Source organism: Oryx dammah, unplaced genomic scaffold, assembly GCF_014754425.2.
Source record: "Oryx dammah isolate SB20612 unplaced genomic scaffold, SCBI_Odam_1.1 HiC_scaffold_17, whole genome shotgun sequence".
Lineage (NCBI taxonomy): Eukaryota > Metazoa > Chordata > Mammalia > Artiodactyla > Bovidae > Oryx > Oryx dammah.
Genome location: NW_024070201.1, coordinates 175,014 through 183,807, shown reverse-complemented (window position 1 = coordinate 183,807; position 8,794 = coordinate 175,014). Strand labels below are relative to the sequence as shown.

The window sequence follows — 8,794 nt, the reverse complement described above, 5'->3', positions numbered from 1 at the left end:
GCTAGGAAGATTATTCAGACTGTTAAAAAATCTTGCTGTTAAACTTTGCCTTATTTTTCAATCTTGAAATATAAGATACCAAATGCTGATCTATCTTAGTATGACCCATATGATACAGAATTTAGATAAAGTCATTATGCCTGATGTTCCATTTCTTTAATTTTAAAGATGTCTGTTCAAACAGGTTAAGATATCTCTATCTCTGTTTTTCTCTCTCTTTCCTTGTTTGTCTGTCTGTTTCTCCTTTTAAAATTGAACACCTCCAAATTAAAAAAAAAATGCTTTTCACGTGTAAATCACCAAGAATGAAACAGTAGGTAAGACATATTGAATAAATGTGAACACTGGAAGTGAGGAATTTGACACTATCATTTACCAGCATTTTGACTCTGTTGCTGCTGCTAAATCGCTTCAGTCGTGTCCGACTCTGTGCGACCCCAAAGACGGCAGTCCATCAGGCTCCCCCATCCCTGGGATTCTCAAGGCAAGAACACTGGAGTAGGTTTCCATTTCCTTCTCCAGTGCATGAAAGTGAAAAGTGAAAGTGAAGTTGCTCAGTCGTCTCTGACTCTTAGCGACCCCATGGATTTTGCTGCTTCTGCTGCTGCTAAGTTGCTTCCATCATGTCCGACTCTGTGTGACCCCATAGAAGGCAGCCCATCAGGCTCCCCCATCCCTGGGATTCTCCAGGCAAGAACACTGGAGTGGGTTGCCATTTCCTTCTCCACCATGGACTCTAGATAAGCCATAATTCCAAGTCCTGTGATTCTTCCATGTCCTTGATTTTTTCAGTTACTTGATAGCCAAATGGAACTTTTCTATAATTCTTTTCAGGGCATTCTTTATTTTCTGATTCCCCCAAGCTATAGATCAATGGGTTTAACACGGGAATCACTACCACATAGAATACTAAAGCAAATTTACGTATGTTCAGAGAATGGCTTGAATTTGACAGGAGCTACATAAAAATGACTGTTCCATAAACTATGGTGATGGAGGTGAGATGGGAAACACAGGTAGAAAAGGCTTTTTGCCTTCCTTCAGCAGAGTGGATCCTCAGAATGGCAAAGAGCATGAAGACATAAAAAAGATCATGATCAGTAGAGAGCAAAGGGTGTTGAACCCAGCAATGATTAACAGCATCAGCACTTTGATGTGAGTGTCAGAGCAAGCCAGTGTGACCAAGGGAACATCATCACAGTAGAAGTGGTTGACCCTATTGGAGCCACAGAAAGACAAGAGGAATGTTGCGACTGTCTGTGCAAAACCCACAATGAATAAATAAATATATGTGCTAGCAATGATCTGATTGCGGAGTTTTTTTAGGCATGACGGTGGCGTACAGTAAAAGGTTGCAAATGGCAACATACCTGTCATAGGCCATGACTGAGAGTAAACACTGCTCACAAACTACAAATGTGATGAAGCAGCACAGCTGAATGGCACGTGCATAAAATGTTATACTTTTAACTTCACACAGGAAATTCCCCAAGGTGTTTGGGGTGACAGACGAAGTAAAAGAAAAATCAAAAGCCAGGTGGCTGAGAAAAAAGAAAAAAAACACATGGATATGTGAAGCTGCAGGTTGACATGTATTAGAGAATCAAACCAAGATTACCCAGGACACTTGCTAAATAGATTACCAGGACTACACCAAAGAGAGTGGATTGAAGTTCTGGATTATCTGTGAGTCATGAGAGGATAAACTCAGACACTTCAGAGTATGCCTTTTGCCATAGTAGAGATTTATTTTTTTTTTTAACAATAAAATCCAAAAGTCCGCTCTACACAACTGAGTCTCTTTTGCTGTTGCGCATACAGGGTCATCATTACCATCTTTCTAAATTCCATATATATGTGTTAGTATACTCTTGGTGTTTTTCTTTCTGGCTTACTTCACACTGTATAATTGGCTCCAGTTTCACCCATCTCATTAGAACTGATTCAAATGTATTCTTTTTCATGGCTGAATAACACTCCATTGTGTATATGTACCACAGCTTTCTTATCCATTCATCTGCTGATGGACATCTAGGTTGTTTCCATGTCCTGGCTATTATAAACAGTGCTGCAATGAACATTGGGGTACGTGTGTCTCTTTCAGTTCTGGTTTCCTCGGTGTGTATGCCCAGCAGTGGGATTGCTGGGTCATAAGGCAGTTCTATTTGCAATTTTTTAAGGAATCTCCACACTGTTCTCCATAGTGCTGTACTAGTTTGCATTCCCACCAACAGTGTAAGAGGGTTCCCTTTTCTCCGCACCATATGGAATTTAGAAAGATGGTAATGATGATCCTGTATGCGAGACAGCAAAAGAGACGCAGATGTGTAGAGCAGACTTTTGGACTCTGAGGGAGAGGGAGAGTGTGGGATGATTTGGGAGAATGGCATTGAAACATGTATACTATCATGGAAGAAACGAATCGCCAATCTAGATTCGATGCAGGATACAGGATGCTTGGGACTGGTGCACGGGGATGATCCAGAAAGATGATATGGGGTGGGAGGTGGGAGGGGGGTTTCATATTTGGGAACTCATGTACATTCATGGTGGATTCACATCAATGTATGGCAAAACCAATACAGTATTGTAAAGTAAAATAAAGTAAAAATAAAAATTAAAAAATATATTTTAGTCAAACAAACAAACAAACAAAAAAATACAATAAAATCCTCTAGAACATAGTCTGAGTATTCTTGTCTCCCTTAGAGATAATCAAGCAGATGTTGAGAACTGATTCTGATCCACCCTGATCTTATGTTGGACACAGTCAGAGGAGACTCTCCATGAAAATTCTGGTTTCAGAATGAAGTGATTTGTTCTCAGCAGAATTTCCAAAGTTTGAAATTCTGTGGGGTTTGGAGAGAGAAAGATGCCATTCTATTTAAAATCTAACATAATTGAATAATTTCTTATTCTTACCTGCACCTGCTCTGCTTTCTTCTTGGCACCCACACCTCCCCTCCCACCCACTCCTGCTCTGACCTCCCACTAACGTGTGAAGTCCATGGATCACAATCACCCTTCTGCCTGGAACACTGTCTGCACTGTTCTCAGTGCTTCTAAAAGCGCCTCAGACAACCCGCAGCAGAAAGCCCTTGGATCCACAGCTCGGAGCTGAGCTGCATTGGTGTCACCCATCAAATGCAGAGATGAGTGTATCACCAGACTCTGGGCTGAATTCTTGAGCTCAGCACAGATGCTCAGGCCCTGAGCACTAAGGCCTGGGCCTGCTGGCTCCAGGAGCTCACTCAGGAGAGGCCTGCTGAGAGGCAGGGTGCCCGCATTGACTGTGAGCCACCTGCACTTCAGGACGGCCCAGGCTCTGCTCAGTCTTGTCTCTGGGAAGAAGGTGGAACTTTCACGTACAGGAGTCCCTAAACCCAGAAGACAGAGCCCTCCTCCTAAGACAGGACACCCCATACATCTGCAGAGCAGCCAGTGCCAACCACCAGCTCAGCCTGCTTGGGTTCACACGCTGCTCTGCTCAATTGTTTTGCAAGGAAAACTGTGCTTCACAGGAGATGGAAGTCTGAAATCTCCTCGAGCCACACCTGTCTTCCCTCCTGTCTTTCCTCCCACCTGACGGAACCACTCCTTTCTCTGCTACACTTCTACCCAAGGGCCTGGGCCCAGAGCACACATGGGAATTGGGTGGGGGGTACGACACAGTCCCTCTGTGGACTGCGGAACCTTGTGGGTCTTCTGAGGGCCACTGAGGCCTCTGGGTTGGTTTCCCCACCCAGTCCCCTAATCGAGTGCAGCCTCCATCTCTCTCCCCCTCCATCTCTCTCTCCCTCCTCACCCAAGGCTCTTTCCTCCGCAAGAAGTTTTCGTGTGAACCCAAGCAGGCTGAGCCAGTGGTTGGCACTGGCTGCTCTGCAGATGTATGGGGTGTCCTGTCTTAGGAGGAGGGCTCTGTCTTCTGGGTTTAGGGACGCCTGTACGTGAAGGTTCCACCTTCTTCCCAGAGACAAGACTGAGCAGAGCCTGGGCCGTCCTGAAGTGCAGGTGGCTCACAGTCAATGCAGGCACCCTGCCTCTCAATTCCTCTGGGATGTCCTGCTAAATACACTGAGCCTGACCTGCCTATGAGGCAGGTTTTCCGTCCCCACTCTCTCCCTCTTGAGCCAGCATAGTGCCCCCCACCCAACCCACACTGCCTGCAAGCCCTGCTCCGAGGCCCCACCTGTGCTGCTCTTGAGAGCTGCCTCCTGGAGAAACCCCTCCCTCAAACCAGCCACTGTGAACCACTGCCTTCAGAGCACTGTGGCCCCTCCTGCCCTGTGACTGCCTTCTCTTCTCGTCTCTCACTCTCACTGACACACAGGGGACTGGTGACCAGGCCCCAGCCTTCTCCATCTGAACCCCCCAACCGTGCCAGGCCTTTGGGTCCAGGCACCAGTGCTCCCCTCCTTACCCAAACACCCCAGGAGCAGGAGCCCGTATCCACCTCCTCTTCCTCCACTGTCTACACAGTCTTCCTCACCCTTAACTCGTGGGAGTAGGGGGTCTCCACCTCTGGCCACACCAGCCCCTCATCCTGGAGGAGCTCTGCCAGCAAATCTGGCCATGTCCCCTATTCTTTCTGCAGGGCCTGTGCTCTTGAACTCCATCCACCATGGTTTCAGACACAGGGCAAGTTTCTGGCTCTGCCTTTGTCTCAAATGATATTCCCTCATTCTAGAAGAAGGCTAGGTGGGGACCCTGAACTGTGAGGATCGCCTAAGCACGCAACACAGAAATATGCATATGGGCTCCAAACTGTCTCCTAAGTCAGGATTCAAGCAGCAGTCGATTTCCTACAGATGTATGAATGTCATCAGTTAAGCACTTTAAAAACTTTTGCTAAAGTTTATCTCTCACTTGTGACCATTTTCCATGAAGAAGCCAGATAAACAATTAAATACTTAATAAGAATTGCTGTCACTACACCAACGAGTAAGAAAAAAATCAAGGTGCCCAGTAACCAGCTAGCCTCATGCACAAGCCAAGTGATTCCTCCCACTGCAGTCAATTGCAAGTCATGTCTCAGTCTCCATTCATGTAAAAAAGACTACAGGTCATTAACCTTCTGTGACCCTTCAGAAACATCAGTGTTACAGTCTGTCAGGCCCCTCAAATGAATACACCCAAATATCAACTGGTCGGCCCCTCACTTCCAAACCTCTGCCTATGGTTTTGAGTTTTGTCAATACTGTGACCACCACTCTCCCTGGTACCAAGTTCGACCCTAAGAAATGATGCTTGTCTCTTCCCTCTCTCTGGCCACGAAGATACAGGCCCTTTGAGGTGCGACCATGAGTGGCACCCAGTCATACTGTCCACACACCAGACAGGCCCTTGACACACTCGACAGCGCTGAGGGGAGCTGCCTGGGGGAGTGGCCTACCCACGGTTGAGGGGAGCAAGCCCCTTGCAGCCTCATGTGGTCCAGTTCAGATCTCAGGGCTTCCAGGTTTAGAATCAGCTCGTCCTACCAAACAGCAAATGACACAGCCTGCACTGCTTGCTTTCTGGATGTAAAATGACTTGCACCAAAATGTGCATAACAGGTTACGTTAGTAGTTATCAACTCTGAACATTTTAATTCTGAGAAAATGTTCTCTAAGCGTCCCATAGCAAATATAAACACTTGGAACAATATTAAACCGAATAAACCATAATGAATAAAAATTCCATATTTGGTGTAGAAAAGCTTCTGGAGGAAACATGGCAAGCCATTAACAATGATGAAGTCTGTAGAGAGAAGCTGGACTTGGGGTGGGGGTTCGGGTGGGGGGAAGGCGGGGCAGGACTCACTCTATTGCCCTTGCTCCTCTCATTGCTTTAAACTGTCTCCATGAAGCTCACCTGCATTCCTGGACATTCCTCACATTCATTCCTCTACAGCCCACTTCACTTCCTCACGGGGTAAATCAAGTCAAACAGGCCAAGTTTCTGAGTCACTCAACTCAACCTGTCAGCTCCGTGCTGTTGGCCATGGCAGTCACTCGCCTCATGCATCCTGTGAGCACGTGAGACAGGCCAGTGCAAAGCTCGATGTGGAAATCACACAGAAGATTTCAAGACTCATGGTGAAAAAAGGACGTCAAGTAGCCTGTTGGTTTTTAGGAAAGTTTAGATTGTGTATGTGGCTCATATTATCTTTCTGATGGACAGCACTCTCCACATGAAAGGCTCATGCTTTGTCTCAGGTTTCGGGTGAACTCAGAAAGAACTACTCAGAATTCTGAACCACACACAACAGCCACACTCTAAATCCACCTATAATGCAAACATATTCAATGTGCAAAACCAGAAATGGTATACGTGTTATAGTAGTGGATTAGCCATAAAGAAAATGTAACTCGACTTCAAATAAGCATCTGTAGTGACTGTAACAATGAACACAGCTCAATTCAACTCTTAACAAATTTCTAAATTATTCAGAGATTTAAGTATCTTGTTCTTTTGTATTTCTTCTAATTGCTTTTTCACATTTTCAACATCCCATAGGAGAGAATTCTGAAAAATATATAAACAGTGCTTTAGAGGCAATTCTTACAGCTTTTTCACTCTCTTTCCCCTTCATCAAGAGGCTCTTCATCAAGGTCCTCATCCCTTTCTGACATAAAGGTGGTGTCATCTGCATATCTGAGGTTATTGACATTTCTCCTGATAATCTTGATTCTAGCTTGTGCTTCATCCAGTCCAGCATTTCTTATGATGTACTCTGGATATAAGCTAAATAAGGAGGATGATAATATATAGCCTTGACTTACTCCTTTCCCAATTTTAAATCAGTCTGTTGTTCCATGTTCAGTTCTAACTGGACTATTGCTTCTTGACCTACATACAGATTTCTCAGGAGGCAGATCAGGTGGTCTGGTATTCCCATCTCTCGACAAATTTTCCAAAGTTTGTGGTGATACACACAGACAAAGGCTCTGGTGTAGTCAATTAAGCAGAAGTAGATGCTTTTCTGGAACTATCTTGCTTTTTCAGTGATCCAAGGGATGTTGGCAATTTGATCTCTGGTTCCTCTGCCTTTTCTAAATCCAGCTTGAACATCTGTAAGTTCACAGTTCACATACTATTGAAACCTGCCTTGGAGAATTTTGACCATTACTTTACTAGCATGTGAGATGAGTGCAATTGTGTGGTAGTTTGACCATTCTTTGCAATTGCCTTTCTTTGGGATTGGAATGAAAACTGATCTTTTCCAGTCCTCTGGCCACTGCTGAGTTTTCCAAATTTGCTAGCATAAGGAGTGCAGCACTTTCACAGCATAATCTTTTAGGATTTGAAATAGCTCAACTGGAATTCCATTATGTCCAATAGTTTTGTTCGTAGTAATGCTTCCTAAGGCCCTCCTGACTCCACATTCCAGGATGTCTGGCTCTATGTAAGTGATCCCACCGTCATGAATATCTGGGTCATGAAGATCTTTTTTTGCATAGTTCTTCTCTGTTTTCTTGCCGCCTCTTCTTAATATCTTCTGCTTCTGTTAGGTCCCTACAATTTCTGTCCTTTATTGTGCCTATTTTTGCAGGAAAACTTTCCTTGGTATCTTTAATTTTCTTGGAGAGGTCTCTAGTCTTTTCCATTCTATTATTTTCCTCTATTTTTTTTGCATTGATCGCTGGAGAAGGCTCTCTTATCTCTCCTTGCTATTCTTTGGAACTCTGTATTTAAATGGATATATCTTTCCTTTTCCCCGTTGTCTTTCACTTCTCTTCTTTTCATAGCTATTTGTGTAGCCTCCTCAGAAAACCATTTTAGATTTTTGAATTTCTTTTTTTTTTTGGGGGGGGTGGTCTTGATTACCACTTCTTGTATAATGTCACCAACTCCCGTTTATAGTTCTTCATGTACACTATCACATCTCTTCCCTTGAATCTATTGATCACTTCCACTAAATAATCATAAGGGATTTGATTTAGGTCATATCTGAATGGTCTAGTGGTTTTCCCTACTTTCTTCAATTTAAGTCTGAATTTGACAATAAGGAGTCCATGATCTGAGCCACACTCAGCTTCTGGTCTTGTTTTTGTTGACTATATAGATCTTCTCCATCTTTGGCTGTGAAGAGTATAATCTATCTGACTATGGTATTGATCATCTGGTGATGTCCATGTGTAAAGTCTTCTCTTGTGTTGTTGGAGGAAGGTGTTTGTTATGACCAGTGCATTCTCCTGGCAGAACTTTATTAGTCTTTGCCCTGCTTCATTCTGTACTCCAAGGCCAAATCTGCCTGTTACTCCAGTTATTTCTTAACTAATTAAGGTGCGTGAGTGCAAAGTCACTTCATTTGTGTCCCACTCTATGCGACCCTATGTGCGTAGCCTGCCAGGCTCCTCTGTCCATGGTATTCTCCAGGCAAAAACCATGGAGTGGATTTCCATGCCCTCCTCCAGGGGATCTTCCTGACCCACATAGTGGCACCTGTGAAGCTGCACAATTTAGGGGGGTCATATATATTTTCATTTTGTGATCTATGGCTCTGTACTATTCAAAGACTCTTAGTTCTCAGAGGATCTCTTCAGTATTGAAATGTTGCTGCGATGAGCTGTGACAGATGCCAGGATTCTTGGTCTCTGGAGGAAAGTAATTTGATCTGGGGCCAGTGATAACGCTGATCACTCAGAGCTTTTTATGTAATAGTTTTATTAAAGCATAAAAGAGATAGAGAAAGAATCTGATATAGACATCAGAAGGGGACAGAAATACTGCCCCCTTTCTAGCTTCTAACAAGGAGTTAAATACGTATTAGCAAGCTGCTAATTAGAGAAAAGAAACACCTCAAAGCTGA

The 8,794-nt window shown here is 44.2% G+C and overlaps 1 pseudogene; it reads right to left on the bottom strand.

The window, feature by feature from the left end:
* Positions 1 to 792: 792 nt before the first annotated feature.
* Positions 793 to 6,002, bottom strand: LOC120876058 (annotated as a pseudogene).
* Positions 6,003 to 8,794: the final 2,792 nt, after the last annotated feature.